Raw genomic sequence first — 22,030 nt, forward strand, 5'->3', positions numbered from 1 at the left:
GTTCAAGTGTTCCTGATCAACTTACGGTTTGCTTGACTTCTGGTCTGGGCGTCCTGTCTGTCAGCTGCAGTCTCCAGCAGAATCCTCCGTCCTATCTGCGGTCTGGCTTCCTGGCTGCTAAACCGTGAGTCATACTTACGGTATATTCTGGTCCCCTCAACTCCGCTCTGTGGTCTTATTGGGGGGCCGGAACGCACATGGCGGTAATCTTTACCGGAGACCACCCACGGTCCCCACACTACGGCAACTAGGCGGTCGGTTTTGGGTACATCTTTCCAGGGGGGTCCTACACCCCCCCCCCCACGGACTCGTAGGTTCGCGGTTCGTTACTACCCTCGGTCAAAACGATACTCTTGTAAATAGGGGTATGTAAATCTGCATTGGGTTAGCAGCAGACTGTTATAGCAGAGGCTATGCTACTATACTGTATATGTAAAGGATGCCATAATTCACTATAGTGTGCACGACATATTGCTACTATTTGTAAACTTTCCTTCATATTTTCCATTATTGTTTCTCTTGTGTCATTTTCACAGGCCAAGTTTAGTGGGCTGTTATCGCCACCTAGTGGCTTTTTATGGTATTGGCTGGTTCTTTATGTATTACATGTAGCTTGCCTGCACTAAACTCTAGCAGCAGCTGCAATCTTACATACTTGGATGTTGACCGTGAAATTACTAATTACACAACTTGTATACCATTCCTTTATGTGCAAGTGTAGCGGTACTTACCCTTCCGGGTGCCGGCCGGGGTCCTCTATTCAAGCCGCGCGCGGCTCAGCTGCTGCCTGAGCCGCGTGCGGCTCATCCAACGGCTGGAAATGGAGGGCAGGCAGAGACCGTGAGAAGCGGTCACGTGTCCCGCCTGACACTAAGAGCGCGCCGCGAGTCTCGGGCGCGCTCTTAAAGGGACAGTGGGAGCCTAATTAGAAAAGGTCTCCCATTGGTCCCTGTCATGCCACACTCCCCATACAATTACCTTTTGGGGGTATGGATATGACAGGGACCAATCATAATAGAGGTTTGGCTATTTATACTTACCTCTTTCCCTTGTTTCTTGCCCTATCGTGGTTTCTGTTACAGTTCCCGTTAGCGCTTGTGGTGTTCAGTTGTGTTTCTTCGTTTTGACCTTGGCTTTGTATTCTGACTTTGTTTACTCTTTATCCTCATCTGTTCTGTTTGCCGGCTTGCTGTTTACTGTGTACCAGACCCTGGCTAGTCCTAGTTTACGCTGTCTCTTAGTGCCCTTGACCTCGGATCGTTCCTGACTCTGTACTTCTCCTATATACGTCGAGTCTGGCCACTCTAAGGACCGGTAGACGTATCTTCCCTCTGTGTTGTCTTCTGTTTAGCTGGATCCTGCGTGTTGGGGTATAATCTCGTTACAGCAAGTTAATCTTAGCTCTGTTAAAAAAATGTTCTTTGATCTCCACAGATCGCCCATTTTGTCATATATTACGGCTAAATTGCAAAAAACCCTGGTTCTTGTCCTTTAATCCAGGTATAGTATTTATTTTAGTTTCTGTTTTGTCAAGGCCTCAGGCAGCCTTCACTTTACACTTATCACTCTGTATCGAATCATTCATTCAGACCCCGCAGGAACTCACGCTGTGCTCATTCGTCATGCTCACTCAGATCTACATCTTTCTCAAACCCTTAGGTTTCTTCTACGATATCGCCAACCGCGGTGCCTCTTCTAAATTGTAAAAACCCTGGTTCTTGTCTTTTAATCCAGGTATAGTATTTATTTTACTTCAGTTATGTTTGTCAAGGCCTCAGGCAGCCTTCATTCTACACTTGTCACTCTATCACGTATCACTCGTTCAGACCCCCCAGGAGCTCATGTTGCGCTCATACGTCACGCTCATACAGATTTACATCTGTCTCAAACCCTTAGGTTTCTTCTACGATATCACCAAACGCTGTGCCTCTCTTCCAAAAAATACTCGAAGGTTCAAGTTCCTGGGTATAACCACTATCAAAGTTAGTATCCACCCATTACATAATTTGCCAATTTATCCCATAGATTGTACGTGAACTGGCTCACAGGGTCTGGCCTCCAGACATAGCTCACCAAGGCATTTACAGGCCCCACAAGGCCATCTCCCACCTTAACACGGAGGTACGGCCCCATGTCCAAATCATAGTTAAACGCCTCATTCGCTCTTTTTACAGGGCCGTAGTCAGGGCCTCACTTTCCACGGCCACACGTTTTGAATCTCTTAAATGTCATCGAGAGGCCAACATCCCGCCACCACATCTGTGGCAACGTACTTACCTCGGCAAAATCATAGCTAGAGCCTCTCATCACCACTTGGCACTAGTAGGGCCTCATCTGTCACTAGTCAAAGTTAAGTTTTTCGCTTCGGCAATAGCCTTACAGTCCAGTTCACCTGAGGACCCCCCCCCCTACCCCCACCCTTTTGTGTCATTTTCTCATACGACCCTACTAAATCCAATTCATTAATTCATTTCTAGAATGTCTCAACATACAGCTCCCATTGACGAGTTGCCTACCGATGAGATACTGATACCGGAGAAACTGACGGAAGCCAAGCACAGAGAGATGGACACAGGTTTCTTCAGGAAGGAAGAGATTCTTTATTCGATTCACCGACCGGGACTCAGAGGGACTAATGTCACTAAAAAACAGCAAAGTCTGAGCCCTGATCATACAGTGTAGGTCCCTTATATAGGCATGTAGCTCCTCCCATAATCAGTTCAACCTACACGTACTCTTACCCAATCAACCGAACAAAGACTAACTTCCTGTTTGACCACATGGCTTGCCCAGCACAATGGAGGAGGGGAAATACTCGTATATCCTGTATTCTTGCACATGCTCCGTACACTACTGATTGTATCGTTGCCACGTGCAACCAACCAACCGATACATCAGTATATGCACGTACACATACCACGTGGTAATCTCGGCCTACTAAATTTATTTTTACCGAGAGTCCACCACATTCCCCCTTTGATGCTTCTGATATTTTCATAATTCCAGATGCATCACTTAATCTTTGTTTGCTTACACCTCAAGTTGCCATAAACCAGACTAGACTTTGTGACTGTCTAAAGATACGAATCCCTCAGCATTCCTCTTCCTGTACTTGTTCTCCTTGATTTAGAACCGCATACCCATAAACAGCCATTATCTGTGCAGCGGCCTTTCTCTCTGCTATACTTTCTATAATGCTCTGAACAGACCTAACTACCAAAGGAATCAGGCATGGCAGGAGAAGGCATAGCACCAAGATTAGCATGACTCCACCTACCAATGCCTTGAGTCCTCCAAGCTGCTCATACCAGTTACCAAACCAACTACTCGGATTATACCCTTTCCATACTTGAGTAGGCACATGTGCTAGTTTAACCATATGGCTAGTAAGCTCAGCTATTGCTTGCCCTTCATCATCTATTTGAAGACAACAATTGCTTAAATTAAACTTCCCACATACACCTCCCTCTAATTATCTCAACCACTGCCTGTAACCTTATGATACGGTTGAGCATATATATTGGGGTTCTATATCCAAAAGTACCATCCTCCGCCCACGTAGCTGGCCCATAATAATCTATAATACGCTGGGGAGGCCACTCATTATCTTCCCAGGTACCTATCTCTAGAGGTCCTCTTTTCTTTCTATGATTCACATCATATACTTTAACTCCCAAAGTCTCTCCTGTTTCAATTGGCAACACGAAGAAGGATGGTTTGAGCATACCTAATACACATGCCCCTTCCCAGTCCTGTGGTAACTCCGAATAGGCCTTCTTACCACAGATCCAGTAAAAATTTGCCGGGGCTTTCCAACTAGATGTAGCAGATAAGTCAAACCACACATCCTTTAAATTGGTATAACTTGCAAACGGATTAGGTGGTTCTGAGACATTTGAAGCTGACCACCAAGTAGTATCTTTTGTATCATCATCATAAGCTTTTTGCCCTAGACAAGTCAATTCTCCTACAGATGTATTAAACATTATTCCTTTCCTTGCTATGCAAACATAACCTATAATGGAGGTCTTTAATCGCCACACAGATTTACCTCTAACACTCATTTGATAATCAGTTTGAGAATCTATTAACTGTTCAATTGTCTCAGAACCGGAATACATTACCTCCTTTGCTTCCCAAGGCCATTTGTCTCCCATATTAGTACCTCCACACACATAGCAGTTGGTTACATTAAGACTACCAGCAATACTCTCAGCTAAATCAATAAATAAGTTCTTAGCATTATGGGGGATCTTATTTTCCACACTCATCTCCTCATAAAAGGAATGGAAAACCTGATGAGTTTGGGTGGCCACAGTATCGGTCTCTATCCCTATAAATAATATTGTCCCAGGATCCAACCCTGTTCCATATATCTGGAACCCAAATAAGTTTCCAAAACTATCTATAAATAGTTCTGGGTCATTGATAAGTATATAGACTGGGTTACACTCCATAGACTTGCAATATGGTCTGGTAGGCAACTTAGTAACAATCATATCCTTATCTACTGTCTGTCCCCAGGTTGCCCACCCTACACAGGACCAATACCGACAATAATTATAATCTTTATTTGGGCATTTTGGATCTATGTATTTGTTCTTACTACTGGGGCAAATATACTTATCGTTAGACCCATATGTTCTCTCCCATTTAAGATCCCCACATACATTCCACGGTTTTCTACTAACTGATATCGCCTTACATGCATCAAATAGCAGAACACCTGAAGAATGTACGGTTTCTAGTATGGTCTTATTTATCAGTGTCCCCTGTGAGTCTCCATTCCGGATAGTCAACCAAATTGTACGGGGTTGATACTCTGGGCTAAAACACTTAGGTTCTCCTGCTCCTAAATGGCATACACTATAATCTATACCTAAGTAACTACACTTAGATACATGTCCTTTACACTCATATTGTGAATGCCAAATAAGGGTCTGAGAAATATGATTGCCTGTTTTCGTAGTCTTAATGCAAACCTCACAGCCTGGTGTGTCGGTACCTCTACCTTCCTGAATAATTAAAAACACAAATATACACATTATCAAACACATCACTCCTGACATCTTTAACCTAATTCTTCGACCGTGCAATGGCACCTCAGCTTCCAGGGTGTGAGGGCGGCAGGGAATGGAGTCCTTCCCGATCCTCACTTTTCTTCACAGAGATCCCTTCAGGACACTCTGACTATGTAACGTAGGTAGGTGGTCAGGCTTTATTATGGCCGTCAAAACACCTACTTGCTGATCTCTATGATTGCTTTAGAAGTCCCAATATTTCCTTGTCACTCCGACTGAGTTGCACGTTTCAACCGGATCTTGCAGGGATTCTCAGGATCTGGTATAACTTGTCAAGAATCTACTGCTGCTGGTTTAACCCTGGAGTGATGAATCCACTGAGTCACTTCGGCCACCTTTATAGCTGTTGGGGTAGACAAAAGAACAACATAAGGACCTCTCCACTTTGGCCCCAACGGTACACTGTTCCATTCCTTTATCCAAACTTGATCTCCTGGATGATAAGAATGGACAGGTGGATAAATATTCACAGGTAACCTATCTTGTATCCATTTCTGTACCTCCTCCATAGTTTTACTCAACTCTACAACCTGCTGCCGGGTAATTCCTTCTCCCAACTGACTTAAATCCCCCCTTAAGTTACCAAGTACGGGAGGTGGACGCCCATACATAATTTTAAAAGGTGAGAGACCCATCCTTCTGGTAGGTGTACTACGAATGCGTAACAGAGATATTGGCAAAAGAACATTGCATTTAAGTTGAGTTTCTTGACACATTTTTGCCAATTTGTTCTTAATAGTTCTGTTCATTCTTTCCACTTTCCCAGAACTCTGAGGTCTATATGCCGTATGACGTTTCCACTTAATACCAAGCATATGAGTCAGTTGTTGTAGGCACTGGTGAACAAAGGCTGGACCATTATCCGATCCTATAGAACATGGTAGTCCATATCGGGGTATTATTTCCCGCAACAAAAATCGCACAACTTCTCCTGCTTTCTCTGTACGAGTAGGACATGCTTCTACCAATCCTAAGTAGGTACACACAACTACCAGTAGGTAACGATGTCCACCGGATTTAGGCATTACCGTATAGTCTATTTGGAGATCGGACATAGGGAGTCCTCCCATATACTGGACTCCCGGTGGTTTCACTGGACCTTGCCTTGCGTTGTTTTTGGCACATAACACACATCTTTGTACAATGGCTTAAGTCAAATTGGACAATCTTGGTATGTAGAAATGCTTCCTAAGAGATTCTTCCATACTATCTCTCCCGGAATGTGTCCCATTGTGATAATTCTGAACAATTTCTACGGCTAGCGACGCTGGAATAACTATCCTTCCATCTTCTAACTGATACCACTTATTCTCCAAGTATTTTCCAGCTTCAGTCTTTAACCACTCTTCTTCTTGAGCTGTATAAACTGGAGTCCATTGAGACAGAGGGGTCGGTATGAGAGCAGCTATATGCTCCACATATTCCTGTTGTCCCGATTCAGCGGCACGCTTGGCTGCATTATCTGGCATCCGATTTCCTTTAACTACATCACCATCACCTTTCAGATGCGCTCGACAATGTATGATACCAACTTTTTTCGGTTCCCACACGGCTTCCAAGAGTTGTAATATTTCAGCTGCGTACTTGATTTCTTTACCCTCTGAGTTCAATAGTCCTCTTTCTTTATACAAGGCTCCATGGGCATGAGTGGTTAAAAACGCATACTTTGAGTCCGTATAGATGTTCACCCTCAATCCTTCAGCCAATTGTAACGCTCGTGTGAGTGCAATTAGTTCTGCCTTCTGTGCCAATGTTCCTTTTGACAGTGGCCGAGCCTCTATCACCTTGTCTATGGTTGTCACTGCATATCCTGCGTAGCGAATCCCTTCTTTCACATAACTGCTGCCGTCCGTATAGTACTGGACATCGGGGTTCTGGATGGGAAAATCATGAAGGTCCGGTCTGCTTGAGAACACCTCATCCATCACCTGCAGGCAATCATGTTGACTCTCAGTAGGTTGTGGCAAAAGGGTAGCTGGATTCAAGGTATTGTCAGTCTCAAGATGCACTCTCGGGTTCTCACATAACATAGCTTGGTACTTAGTCATGCGGCTATTGCTAAACCAGTGATTGCCTTTATAGTCTAGCAATGTCTGTACTGCGTGCGGGACTCGCACATAGAGTTCCTGACCCAGAGTGAGCTTATCAGCTTCAGCTACCAGCAGGGCGGCGGCAGCTACGGCTCTTAGACAAGGTGGAAGGCCACTGGCCACTGCATCCAGTTGTTTGGACATATATGCAACAGGTCGTTGCCATGATCCCAAGTACTGTGTCAGTACTCCCACCGCCATTCTTCTTTGCTCGTGTACGTATAAGTAGAATGGACTTGTATGATCAGGTAGACCTAATGCTGGGGCGCTCATCAATGCCTTCTTAACATCCTCAAATGCCTTCTGCTGTTCGATGGTCCACAGGAAGGGATTGTGTTCTGTGCCTTTTATAGCTGCATAGAGAGGTTTCGCCAATATCGCATAACTGGGAATCCATATCCTACAGAAGCCTGCTGCCCCCAAGAACTCTCGCACTTGTCTTCTATTCTTGGGTGTTGGTATTTGGCATACAGCTTCTTTTCTCTCTGGCCCCATTATCCTTTGACCTTCAGAGATATGGAATCCCAGATACTTGACAGTTGGCTGACACAACTGATCTTTCTTCCTGGACACCTTATATCCTGCCTTCCAAAGAATTTGCAGTAAATCATGTGTTGCTTGCTGACATATCTCTCTTGTAACTGCCGCTATCAACAAATCATCTACGTATTGTAGTAGTACACATTCTCCTGGGATGGACTTGAACTCTAGTAAGTCCTGACTTAATGCTGATCCAAATAGGGTAGGTGAGTTCTTAAACCCTTGGGGCAGTCTTGTCCAAGTCATCTGGCGTTTCGAGCCCATTACAGCATTTTCCCATTGGAATACAAAGATACACTGGCTTTCTGTAGCAATTCGAAAGCAAAAGAAGGCATCTTTGAGATCCAAAACAGTGAAATAAGTAGCCCCGCCTGGAATTAAAGCAAGCAGGTTATAGGGATTGGGCACAACTGGATGTATACTTACTACCGCATCATTGACTGCTCTCAAGTCCTGCACAGGGCGATACTCATCTGTCCCGGGCTTTTGAACAGGCAACAATGGGGTGTTCCAGGGGGAAGTACAGAATTTTAGGATACCATACCTTATGAACTTATCCAAATAAGACTGTATGTTCTTCTTTGCCTTTTGTGGAATGTGATATTGTCTTAAGATCACTGGATCTTAAGCTTTAGTTCAATCCGAATAGGTGGGATATTGCGAGCAAGTCCTGGTGGGTTATTCTCTGCCCATACTCCTGGTACATTAAACAAGGATTCATCACTAGGGTTTTGGCTGGTCAACACTGTATAAAGTCGCCACTCTTCTTCCTTTGGTACTGATATTGTCATTATACCTGAGGGTCCATTAAACTTCAAGGACGTCGTTCCGTTAGGCAGAAATGTTATCTGTGCTTGTAACTTCGACAACAAATCTCGCCCTAGCAGTTGGACTGAACATTCAGGCATGTAAAGGAACTGATGTTTTACTACGTGGCCTCCCAGTGTACAGAGTCGACTTTTAAGAACCGGTTTAGCGGCACTCCTTCCAGTTGCTCCTATTACGGTGATAGTTCTTCCTGAAGGAGGAGCGACTAGGTCAGTCACCACAGAATGTTCAGCACCAGTGTCCATCATGAAAGAACTCCTTTTTCCCCCTATTGCTACATCGACGATAGGCTCCGCTCGGCCAAGGGGGATGGAGCCCGGTCGGTATCAATAGTCCTCCATGACAGTGTCAGCCAAACCCACAAAGTCCCTATCTTCTCTCTCTCTGGGTCTCTGCGCTGCTGGGTAATACCTATCCCCACTAACGCTACCTCTGTTATTCCCACTATTTCCTCCAGGGCCTCCTCTCCCTCTCGCTCTGCCTCTATAATTATTGCTATACCCTGCCCTTGGTCTATCTCTCTCTCTAATGTTGTTCCCTCTGTGGACACTCACTTCTCCAATGCCCTTCTTCCCTACAATACGCGCATTGGTTCCTACTTAACGGCTCCCTATTCCACTTATTCTCGCCTTTCTCGGTTCCCCTATAGACTTCCTTTTCCTATCTATCTACGCCTGCGATAGCTACTGCTAGCATATCTGCTTTCCTTCTCATCTTTCGCTCTTCTTCCTTTTTCGTCTCTGTCTCCCTATTCATATAAACCTTATTCGCTATCTCCATTAGTTGAGTAATAGACATCCCTACAAACCCTTCTAACTTTTGTAACTTCCTTTTTATATCTCCGTAGGCCTGGCTGACAAAGGCAGAGTTAACCATCCGGGAATTCTCAGGAGCCTCTGGATTAAAGGGGGTATACAACTGGTATGCCTCCAATAATCGATCATAAAAGTCACTGGGCGACTCATCACATTTCTGCAATACCTCAGCCGTCTTCGACATATTAATCGCCTTTTTCCCTCCGGCTTTCATGCCAGCAATAATAGCGTCCCTGTAAGCTTTTAAATGGGCCATGTCTGCGCCATTGACATTCCAATTCGGATCTGTATTTGGATAATGGGCAGCGGCCCATGCTGCCGGGTTGGCCTGATTCTGAGTACGGGCCACTTCTTCCAGCGCTTTAATTGCTGCCTGATTTATCCGTGTTCTTTCCTCGTTATTGAACAATGTCATAAGCAATTGCTGGCAATCAGCCCAAGTGGGATTATGTGTCTGGATAATGGAGGTAATCAAATCTGTCATGGCTTGAGGTTTATCGGTGTAGGAGGAATTATGGGTCTTCCAGTTAAATAGATCAGTTGTAGTGAAGGGAACATAAACAAATACGGGGTCAGCGTGTTGTAACTGGCCATCACCGTTAATATGTGTCGGGCCTGGTGTCAGTCGGAGTCGCATTTGATAATGTCGGGGTTGGAGAGTACCGGTCAGTCGTCGGGTTAGTATGGGGGAAGGGGAGGGTTTAAAACAAGTGGGCTAGACTCTGAGCTAGAGGAGGGGGTGGGTGGAGACAACGGAGCAAGGGGAGTAACGTTACCAACAGCACCTCCCCTTCCTCTTCCTGTAGAGGAGGAGTAAGGGGGCGGCATAGGGATCTCTGTCTCAGGGGGCGTGTCCAAAATGGACGTGGTCACGGCCTTATTGGACAAACGAGTTCTGGCCACCATGAGGCGACATTGCTCCTCGTGGCATACTCGGATCCATTTTGGCAAGTCATTTACGGCCCGCTTCCAACAATCAATATACGGAAACTGGCCGTAAAGTTCAGGCTTACCCAATACAGCCACGTGTACGCGCTGCACCAGATTAGGATCAAAGCTACCACGTGGTGGCCATGCAGCCACCAAAGTAGGACATTCCCTACTACATAAAGTAGTCAGGCGTGTTGGAGACATCTTAACTCCAAAATCATATACATTATATCCCTTCTTAAAGTTTTTTAACATACATCCTAAGGGATCATTAATCTTTGAATCCGACGCACCCATACTTAACAACGGAGCGTCGTTTCCAACAGAAGCAAACCAACACACTTCCAACAGTCACACCCGTTCCCTTGGCAACAGCACCACGTGGTACAGTTACTAGTTACCAGTTACTGTTACACAACAAAACATACAGGGAATTCCTGTACACACACAGCTGTTACACCAGTTACTGAATAACTATTACTGTGCCCTTTGGCGAAACTATACAGTCACCCACGCTATAATTCTCAATATTTTAATTACCCGTCTATAACACACCCCAGTAACATCGTCTTTACAAGCAGTAGTTATATTACGGTTAGCATTGGTTAGAGTACAATTTAAAGTCACAGTTCAATTAGTAGTGGTTATGGTGTTAAACATACAACATAAACAACAGTTATTAGTAGTTATTTACAGTATCAGTAATTATAATACATGGTTATGGTACCGTGCGCTATAATACAGTTACACACTATTCACACTCTCGCTAGACGGCAGAGCTCACGCTATCTAACAACACGCTATCTACTACAATCTTTAACACATTTACAATTTCCCAACTAATCTATTGGCCAGTATCTAGATGGACTACCTAAAACTATTTACATCCATTTTGGTTAGCCAGTTCTGCCCAAACACCACATATAGCGAACTAGAGGGCGGAATTTACAACAAAACCTTTTTAGTCTATTTACTCTATCAATAGTCTAGTGGGTTCCAAATTTACACGCCTTCCAACTTAGCCAAGATAGGTTGAGATCTAGAGAACCGAATTTACACAGGCGCCGCTTAGTCTCCCGGTCCCTCCGACCAAGCGAACGTAATATACACCCTAGAATGCTAGTCTAGACAAGACACCGGTGTCCAGCTTGGGCTATTTACACAGGACCCAGCCTGACTCCAATACCAAAATTAAACGGGCTGACTACAGGGCGTTTAATTACGAGCGGTGCGCCTTCGCTCCTTCCCTCCACTGGAGGGGGCCAATTCCATACACATATAACCCCTTATGGGCCTACCGCACAATCGGTATCCAATACCCCTAGTGGGTCCACCGTCTAAAACAGTAGACGTCTTACCTCCTCGTTCCTGAACCTGAGTTCACACTCATCGATGGGGACACCCCAGCACTTACAACGTAGAGGCCGATGATCTCCTGGACAACAGACCAGTGGCGCCGAGACGAAAGGAGGTCCACGCAGAAGTTCAGGGGTGCAGCCGTAGGGAGCGTGGGCAAAGATAGACCGTCTCACGCCTCTGCTTCTCAGCTACCGTTGAACGATGAGCTTCCCGGCCAATGCACCAAATGATATCGGAGAAACTGACGGAAGCCAAGCACAGAGAGATGGACACAGGTTTCTTCAGGAAGGAAGAGATTCTTTATTTGATTCACCGACCGGGACTCAGAGGGACTAATGTCACCAAAAAACAGCAAAGTCTGAGCCCTGATCATACAGTGTAGGTCCCTTATATAGGCATGTAGCTCCTCCCATAAGTCAGTTCAACCTACACGTACTCTTACCCAATCTACCGAAACAAGACTAACTTCCTGTTTGACCACATGGCTTGCCCAGCACAATGGAGGAGGGAAAAAAACTTGTATATCCTGTATTCCTGCACATGCTCCGTACACTACTGATTGTATCGTTGCCACGTGCAACCAACCGACCGATACATCAGTATATGCACGTACACATACCACGTGGTAATCTCGGCCTACTAAATTTATTTTTACCGAGATTCCACCACTATACCATTCACGCCTATCAGATCCGAGTCTCCAGGCGAATCTCTCGCCCCTTCTACCCCTACGTCTTTGAGAGCATGGACTATTCCAAAAATTTCAACCGAACTTAGGCTTAGGGGCATCCCCTTTCCTGCTACGGCTCATAAGGCGGAACTCTACAGACTTTTGACCAACCAGGCCCCTGAGCCTAGGCCAGGCACTAGCTCTCAAGGTCAACTATCTGGCGCTGGCACAGCCACCCAGGACACCCTTGTGCCAATCCTGGCCAACCTGCAGACCTTGAACAGCAGGTTAAGCAAGGTGGAGAGTGCCATCACCTCCCAAGGTAACCTTCCTGACCTCTCAGCCCTCACCCCGGCAGTACTTATGGCACCAACACCCGCCACTATACTTCCCCCTTCAGCTTCTGCCTCAGATACGTCTCCTTTTGGGTCACCAGCTCACTCCGTCCGAGACTCCATTAGGAAAGAAATCCTAATCCTCCCAAGACGTGCTGGAGAACAGGGCTTATAACTTTGGGGATATTTCGGTGGTTCTTAAAACCAGAGACCCTAGGCTCAACAAAAAATTATCTATTCCCAATTTCGTTTTGGCTTTCGGGATATACCGTGATGTCATCTGCGCAGTATATCCCCACAGGAGAGAGGAACTGGACCTCTATCTCCATAAAGTGGTGGATTTGGGTGTCAAGTATGGGGGCTCATCTTTTTATGACTATCATAAATCGATATCAGCACAAGCGGCGACACATCTGAAAAAATTTAACATAAGAATTAACTGGTGTCAGATGGATACAGATACAATTATTCTGTCACCACTTCGCTGGTCTGAGGCCCCCGTCTTGTGCCATATGTAATTCTTTAACTCACTTGGCTGATTTGTGCCCTTCTGTGGCTGATCCATTCACCCCCACTCCCACCCCTCAACCCACTTCCACTCCTCACAATAAACATGAGGGTGGTCAGTGGGATAAACTGGGTAGGCCCATCTCCTTTCTAGGAAAAGCTCAGGTGTGCAACAATTTCAATGCAGGTTCCTGCAGCTTCAGCGCCTGTAGATTGTTGCAATAAGACCATGAGCCCGGCCAGGTTGTCCCCTAGGAAGTGACTAACTGACATTAATATCGACAACCTGTTTTTTTACTTTAAAACTCATCCAAGTAGACATCTAGTGGAATATTTGTTAACAGGGTTCACCCAGGGCTTTCTCACGGGTCTTGTAGCCATTCCCTCAGGCACGCTGGAATGCCCCAATTTCCTATCAGCCTGCCTAGACCCAGAGGCCACAGACGCTCTCCTTTCCACAGAAATAGCACAAGGTTTTATGATCGGCCCCTTCACCTCCTCACTGTTTTCCTCCTGGCGCACTAATCCCATTGGCATAGCTGTGCACAAACACTCGAATAAAAAGCGAATGATTATCGATTTATCGACACCACACTTTTCTTTTGTTCCCAGCATTAACGCACTCGTTCCCGCAGACAAATTCTCACTACAGTACATAAAAATTGACGACGCTATAAAAACCATAATTTCAACTGGTTTCAACGCTTGGCTTAGCAAAACAGACATAACTAATGCATTCAAATTACTGCCCATGCACCCATCACTTGCACGGTGTTAAATGGTGAAACAGGTACTATTTTTCCACGCTACTCACTCTCGGGTCCAGAATCAGCCCTAAACTGTTTGATATTTTCGCAGAAACTCTATGCTGGCTGCATTCTCAGGTGTCACGCCGTCATTCATTATTTGGATGACTTCCTCATAATAGAACCAAGCACACGCACACCCACTGATATCCTCAGCACCTCAGCACTTTTCTCCACTCTCGGGGTACCTTTATCTCCCTCTAAAACGATTGGCCCCACTACTAAACTTACTTTCTTGGGGATAGAGCTGGACTCTGGTACTTTCCGCACCAGCCTTCCCCCTGACAAACTGGTCCGCTTGAGAGGGGAGATAGACATGTTCCTGCAGAATTATGTATGCACCCACGTGAGGTATAATTTAATTGTATTGTGGGAAAGTTTTAAATGTAAGTGGCAAAAGGAGGCAAGCGCCACCATAGTTTGGGTAGAAAAATCACCTTGTAATCCGAATTCAGCTGTGAATTTATTGAAAACGGTAAGTGCCCTACTGTAGGTGATAGTTGTGTTATGTGATAGTGCTTGGTGCGTAAGAGTCCTAGCTTGGTGCATAAGTGTGGTCAATCCAGGATTAACTTGTGAAACCTCTGTGTTCTGGATAGTTGATGGTGGGCTGACGGGAGTGCCTGGAAGAATACCTGAAATTGATATCGAGACAGAGCATCAGCGGCCGTGTTGTGGATACCAGGGATGTGAACTTCAGTCCTTATTGGGGTCCCTGAATTTCGCGATGCGCATCATTCCGCATGGAAGGTCTTTTGTATCCAGGCTTCTTTGTCTACTTCACGAAGTACCGGACGCCTGCCCAATTGCGTTGGACCAGCACGCCAAAGCTGACCTACTCATGTGGGGGAAGTTTTTGACTAAGTGGAATGGTATCTCCATGTTTATTCCCCCTCTCTCCGACTCCTCACCCTGTATTCACACTGACGCTGCAGCCAACACGGGTTTCGCAGCTATATTCGGTAATCACCGGTTTAGGGGTCACTGGCCCGCTGAGACGGATGCCTTGCCGGGTTTCAGAGAGACTTCAGCCCTATTTGAAATTTACCCCATCGTGGCGGCCGCACAAACCTGGGGTCATCTCTGGTCCAGCAAGGCAGTAAAATGCTATTCCGACAACTCGTTAGCTTGCGATATCATTAACAAGGGTGCTCTTCCTCCCTTACCATCATGCGCCTGATTCACAAGCTGACCTGGCTGGCAGCAACCGACCAGTTCCACTTAATTTGCTTTCACATCCCTGGTATCCACAACACGGCCGCTGATGCTCTGTCTCGATCTCAATTTCAGGTATTCTTCCAGGCACTCCCGTCAGCCCACCATCAACTATCCAGAACACCGAGGTTTCACAAGTTAATCCTGGATTGACCACACTTATGCACCAAGCTACGACTCTTATGCACCAAGCACTATCACCTAACACAACTATCACCTACAGTAGGGCACTTACCATTTTCAATAAATTCACAGCTGAATTCGGATTACAAGGTGATTTTTCTACCCAAACTATGGTGGCGCTTGCCTCCTTTTGCCACTTACATTTAAAACTTTCCCACAATACAATTAAATTATACCTCACGTGGGTGCAGCATCACAGCCTCACAAATTTCCCTAACAACATCCCCTTTTTGTCATCATACCCCATCAAGAAAATCTTAAAGGCTATCTCTAAAGTTTCCGTTCCACTTATCACAACCAGACTACCGATAGATGGGCCTATCTTTAGATTACTTAGCAATCTCCTTGACGAATCACCATTTGATCCCAACACGAACCTGTTGATCAAGTCTGCTATCTATTTAGCTTTTTACGGGTTCCTAAGACCTAGGGAATTTACCGTTGTTTGTCAAGGAGATATCACACACAGCCTTAAAACCTCACAACTCACAAAAGTAGAGGATTACTACGTTCTCACAATACCATCTACCAAAACTAATCATTCACTACACCCCACTATCATTCCCCTCTTTCCAACAGATAATGCTTGGTGTCCGGTTAAGGCACTAGACCACCTACGGTCAACTCATATCACGCGCCTACCAGACAGACCGCTCTTACAACTTCAAGGGCACCCACTCACCACAGCAAAATTCACCACACATGTTAGAACCTTATTGAAAAAAACTGGGTTACAACCCGGCTTCGTTCGCCGGGCACTCCTTCCGCATAGGAGCCGCTTCATCAGCTTCTAGTACAAACAGCCCGGTCCACATCATCAAGAGACTGGGTCGTTGGAAATCCTCCATATACAATACGTACATTCCACGACTGGAAAGAGAGCTCCGCCAAGCCTTCAGGAATTTAGTTATGTAATAAATGCAATAAAGTGTGTTTTTTCCAAACTTCTCTTTGCCCTCTTTTATTTACAGACCCACTCGGACGTTGGTTTCGGCACACCACAACCAACTTTCATCTCAGACACTATCCATTACATATTAAATTCCGAGCACAAGTAGAAAGGCCATTAGGTCTGAATTTGTGGGAGGAGTAAGTCCTCTACTTAATCTCCCAGCCCCTACTCACCTCTGACGTTCAAGTTCAAGTGTTCCCCACCCACCAGCACCCTTAGAACATACAATTCTCCTTGGTGGTCCCTCTTTTATTTACAGGCCCACTCGGACGTTGGTTACGGCACACCACTACCAACTTTCATCTCACACTATCCATTACATATTAAATTCCGAGCACAAATATAACAATAATAAATTAATAAAATAAAATATTTACAAATGTTGATCGAATAAACAATGTAAATCAATCAGAAATATCTACCTGCTCTGGTACTATCATGTCTTTGTAGTCAACAAAATCAAGATGATAACTTTCTAAGTTATAACTGTGGATCACTATCATATTCCTAAAGACACATATAGCATAGTATTTTCATTCTCAATACCTGATATTACTTAAGTACTAATACATGTGTTACTATAATATCCTGTCCATTTATATTTCCATGAATCATATGGTTTCTAGCAACCTTAAAATCTTTAGGTTATTTGTATTCATGAATTACATTCCTATACCATTAATACCACCTAGTGATGATTGTATCAGTACTTTACAATCAGAGTATTTTGATTTTTATATTCAGCAGGCTCTCACTACCTAAAATATATCAACACTACTTATAAGACTCATTCAAAGGATGTGTTGTTATCAACCATGAAGTTCTAATTATTCTAATAATATTCATGTTGTTGACAATACTTATTGTCCTAGAAATTCTCCACCCAGAAATCTTTCTATCACATCTATTTGTTTTTGTTTACATCATTATAATTTTCACTAAAATCCCACCCTATAGTAACAAACTATTCATTCAAATAGAGAAAGTTTTACTTTAAAAGAACTTGGACAGAATAATTTAAATTCATTATCGTCACTCTCTTCATTAGCATTGTGATGACTTATTACTGTAATACATCTTAACATAAAAGTAGGATTGTCCTAATATTACGTAAACATTTGTTCTGACCAATCCGTCTTCCTTAGTACACTTCAACTGACTAAATTAAAATAAAATAAAATAGAAACTCTTATTCCTAGTCTGTGTCTTACAAACTCAGGGTAATCATAAAACAACTTATCGCCATATCCAGAAACCTATTCTCCCTAGTCCATACCTTTATAGACATAGGTCAAATATAATTGTGTACTATACTCTTAAAGCGGCACTGTCATGCCGAACTTACCTTTCCTCAATCTCTTCCTCTTCTCCCCCTCTCTCGGGATCTGTTATTCTTTTCTTCCTGTCTTCTTTAGTTTTCTTTAAAATCATAAGACAAAGTAGGCACTCTTTGCCTTATGGAGGATTCCTCCGCTTGACCAGCTCTGACCAGCAAAGTGTGCTTCATTTCCGCTGGTCAGAGCAATTTTCCCATGAACCCTAGCTTTCCTCCCTGTTCCCACAATGCTTCCTGTCAGTATTGCCGAACGTCCTGTCACTTAGACAGAACGCCGGCAAAACTGCCGAATTGCATCCTAACAGAATGAGAAGAGTTTCTCCATTGGTGTTAGGATGCAATTCGGGACTTTGTTTGGATCGCAATTTCATTCGAATGAATGAAACTCCGATCCTATTCATTGCCGCGGCTGCATCTTGCAGCCGCTTAGTAGATAACTCCCTAATTCCCACGGTATCAGGGAGCTATCTACTAAAAGGCTGAAAAACCTAAATTGGTCTTTCAGCCAAATTTACTGATACTAAGTAAAGATTACTTAGTATTAGTAAATAATATGCACCTACTCGCTATATCGCGAGTAGGGGCATGCCTAGTAAGCAGTGAGCAGCCTATAGCTGCTCACTGTAAAAAACAAAAAACCTAATAAACCCCCCCACCCCCCCTGCGCGGTCTATACTCATTCACCTGCCCAATTAGCAACTGCTGAGGCTTTAATTAGCAGGTCTCAGAGCAGAAAGGAGAGAGATACAATCTGACCTGCAGAGAGAGCAGGTCTGTGCAGAGCAGCACCAAACAAAGTGCTAAAGGTTGGTGAAACCAATGTTTATTTTTGGTGATTTGTGTAGTTTATTACCCTGGTTAGTAAGGGACATTACTTTATGTTTAGTTAGTGCTCAAATTTGAGCTAGGATTTTGTTTGTAGATTTTCCTTTCTGTTGTGCTGCAGTTTTGAACAAATTGATTGCTGCATGGATTTTTGTGCACGATGTAAATAAACCACACAATTTTTGCACAAGAGACTGTTGTTCTATACCTGTTACCCTAGAGGACTGTGTTGCTTTGCCCATAAAGGTCACAATTGGTACATCACCTTGACTAGATTTTTCAATCAGTGTGCTAGAAAAAGACAGAGACTTGCCCTCCTAGGTTGTGAAAGAGAAATACCGAGGGAAGTAAAATTTAAACTACTGCTACTAAAAAACCAAAAGATGTATTACAGCTACCTTGAAGCATAGCTAGGTACAGTCACACAGTCAGATTATACAAGCTATAGTATAACAAAAAAGTTGCTTCACTAGTTGTTTGAAAAAATAAAAATGTAACTATAACCAATTCCTAAATTAATTTCACAACAACAGTTTACATTATTGCTGAATGTAACTAAAAAAGAAATTAAATCTATGACAAAGATACAGATTTCTCTAACACTTGATATAAGTATATAGATGGTATCTAGATATATAGTATATATAGATGGTACACAGATATAAAGTATATAGATGGTATCTAGATATATAGTATATAGAGGGTTAAACAGCACTTGGATAAATAAGTTTTTTAATTAGTAGCTTCTTGATCCAAGGAGATAGCTGACTGCCATTCTAGGATCAAGAAGATTTATTTTCCTAGTTTGTTGCAAAATTTCAGACTGGACTTTTTGCCTTCTTTTGGATCAACAGAAAAAACAAATGTGAGAAAGGCTGAACTTGATGGACGCATGTCTCTTTTCAGCTACGTAACTATCTAATTATGTAAGAAGATATACGACATCTGTTGGTAAGTATAATTTGTATTTCACAGGAATTAATTACCTTTTCACTATTATTAGTATGGTATGTATGGTGTGGTAGGTATGGTAACTATTTCTATTGGGTTCCGCTAGCCACTTAGGCCACAATTTTGGCAGTAGTTTGGGGGATAGACATACTTTTAATATTACTTGGTCTCCCACTGCTACCAATGGGTGGGGACTGGAAGGGGATAATATATGCCTCCCCAAATTATATAATATTAGAGCCCCCAACCACCACTTGTGAGTTTTGGTTGGGAGGAACAGAGGCCATTCCTCTCCAGCATTAAGGAATCCACTCACAAACTTGACAGCATAGAGGATCTCTTGAGGGTAGGGTCAGTGGCCATTTTATCATCAGAGAGTGGGATTCTGAGTGCAGGGTAAGTTGTGATCTCCCTCTCAGTTCATCTTTGGATGCTCCAGAGGGGACCAGGACAACCCCCACCACTCCAAAGGGGGGTAGGGGGAATAGGACCAGCAATTGTGTCAGAGAGCATGTGTGCTGAAGCTTGACAAGGAAGCTGGGCAGCTACTTTTTCTACTTTAAAATATTTTAATTTCAAGGAGGGTGCCTGTAACTCTCTCCTTGTAATTTAATCAATAGAGAAATTACCAAATTGCATAGACAATATTTAATCCAATAAGCAATTCGATAATCATTTCTTTCATTGGATTTTTCATTCGAACATACAGTAATCTGAAGAATGACTGAATTGCTTGATTTGTGGATGAATACATATTCATCTAAAACTGAATGCACAAGGCTAGTGGACAATGGCAACGAGTCCTCCCTTCTTTTATAATTATTTAGAGCCCGTATTCACCTCTCATTGGTGTAATCTTGGGGAGGTTATTAGGTCACCCTGTGCATCGTATATATAGAGCCATCACCTGCCACCAATGGACAGGGAAATTAGATCCTGTCCAGTGTTATATTATGCCGTACCCCAAATCAGATAAAATCTGGTATTTAGTGAATACAAAGTTTCAGGGATTGTGTACCAAAACTTCTGCACAAAATATGGGCTGGACCTGTCTAAGTGTCACGATTCGGGGAACCCAACACGCTAACACACACACAGACACACACACAGAAAGTGTGCAGTACCGGACCTTAGAGTGGCCGGGCTAAGCACACACAGAATAGTCAGGAGATAAGCCGAGTAAGGGGAACCAGAAAACAGAATAACAAGAAACAAGCCGAGGTCAAAGGGTAGGAGAAAGTCACAAAGTCAGTATAACAAGCCAGGGAGTACGTAACCAGAAACACAAGTTCAGTATCAATACTCTAAAGCAAAGACCACAACAGGGCACTGAGAGACAGGAAAGGTAAGTATAAATATCCTTGCCTTAATTCTGATTGGATAACTTCCAATCAGAATTAACAATCACACGTGGGGGGTATCTATACCCCCCACTGTGATTGTTGTACTGTCGCTTTAACGCCGGGTCACGTGAGTGACCCCGGCGTACTGATATGGGTGCCGGCTCCCAGCGTGCAGCGTTAGACATGCTGCCGCTGGGGGGAGGAGGAGGAGAGGACGCGAGCGGCGTGTCAAGAGGAGAGGACACCGCTCGCCGCCCGGTAAGAGGAGGGGGGAGCCCTGACACTAAGTCCAGATGAGAGGTGCCACAAAGGGTAGTTGAGAATGAAAGGGCTGTGGCATCTCTAGATCCAGATGAAAAAGCATGTACTGGTCTACCAACTCAGCACTGTTTTGGTAAACAAGGAACAAAATACTGCGGTGGTGGTGGATGTGGCCTTGGCCTGAATAACATAGGAAAATAATGGAGTTAAAGCTTCAGGCCCATGCCCATTGAATAAGTGCATTGACTAAAAAAAAAAAAAAAAATGTATTTTACCTCACTTCACATGCTCTTAATTTGTGCAGAGGGGATTAAGTATGGACATTTATGTGGAATAAACCTTGTGTGAACTAGCTGACTAATAAATTAGTTAAGGTAAAGCTGACTTGGCAAACAGACACATTTGTGTCAAGCTCAGGGCACTGCATGCATAGTACACCCTTGGTTGGCAACATGCGTGACTGGCAGGCAGCCTGACATGCATTCATGCCAGGTTGACCTTCCTTAGCTCTGTTTGGATATAACTATACTTTATAAGTCTATGGCAGAGGTCTGGTGATCACCTGGGAGTATGTTTCAACAGGAAGTATGACTGTTTTAGTCTTTTCTGTCCATAATATTCAATAATTAGGGCCAATGGTCTATTAATCCGGTTCTAGATGTGGCACTATCCAGTGACCACAACATCAAGAAGGAGCATGAGAAGTTTGACAAATACCAAGGGCTGAAAGAGGAGCTACAGAGGATGTGGAAAGTGAAAGTAACAATAGTCCCAGTTGTGATAGGCTGTAACCCTAAGTTGGAAATGTGGCTTCAGAAAATTCCAAGTGGAACACTTGAGATGTCTGTCCAGAAGAGTGCAATTCTATATATCCCTTTGAATATTACATGATATGTAATAATTATGAGGAGTGGGCGCAAAAGGAATTTATAGCTTCTGCAGGGTGCCTTAGTATCTTAAATAAAAACACTGCCCTCTCAGATTTGTTTGAGTTTCTTATGTC

The sequence above is a fragment of the Pelobates fuscus genome, chromosome 5 (assembly GCF_036172605.1).
Source record: "Pelobates fuscus isolate aPelFus1 chromosome 5, aPelFus1.pri, whole genome shotgun sequence".
NCBI classification, from domain to species: domain Eukaryota; kingdom Metazoa; phylum Chordata; class Amphibia; order Anura; family Pelobatidae; genus Pelobates; species Pelobates fuscus.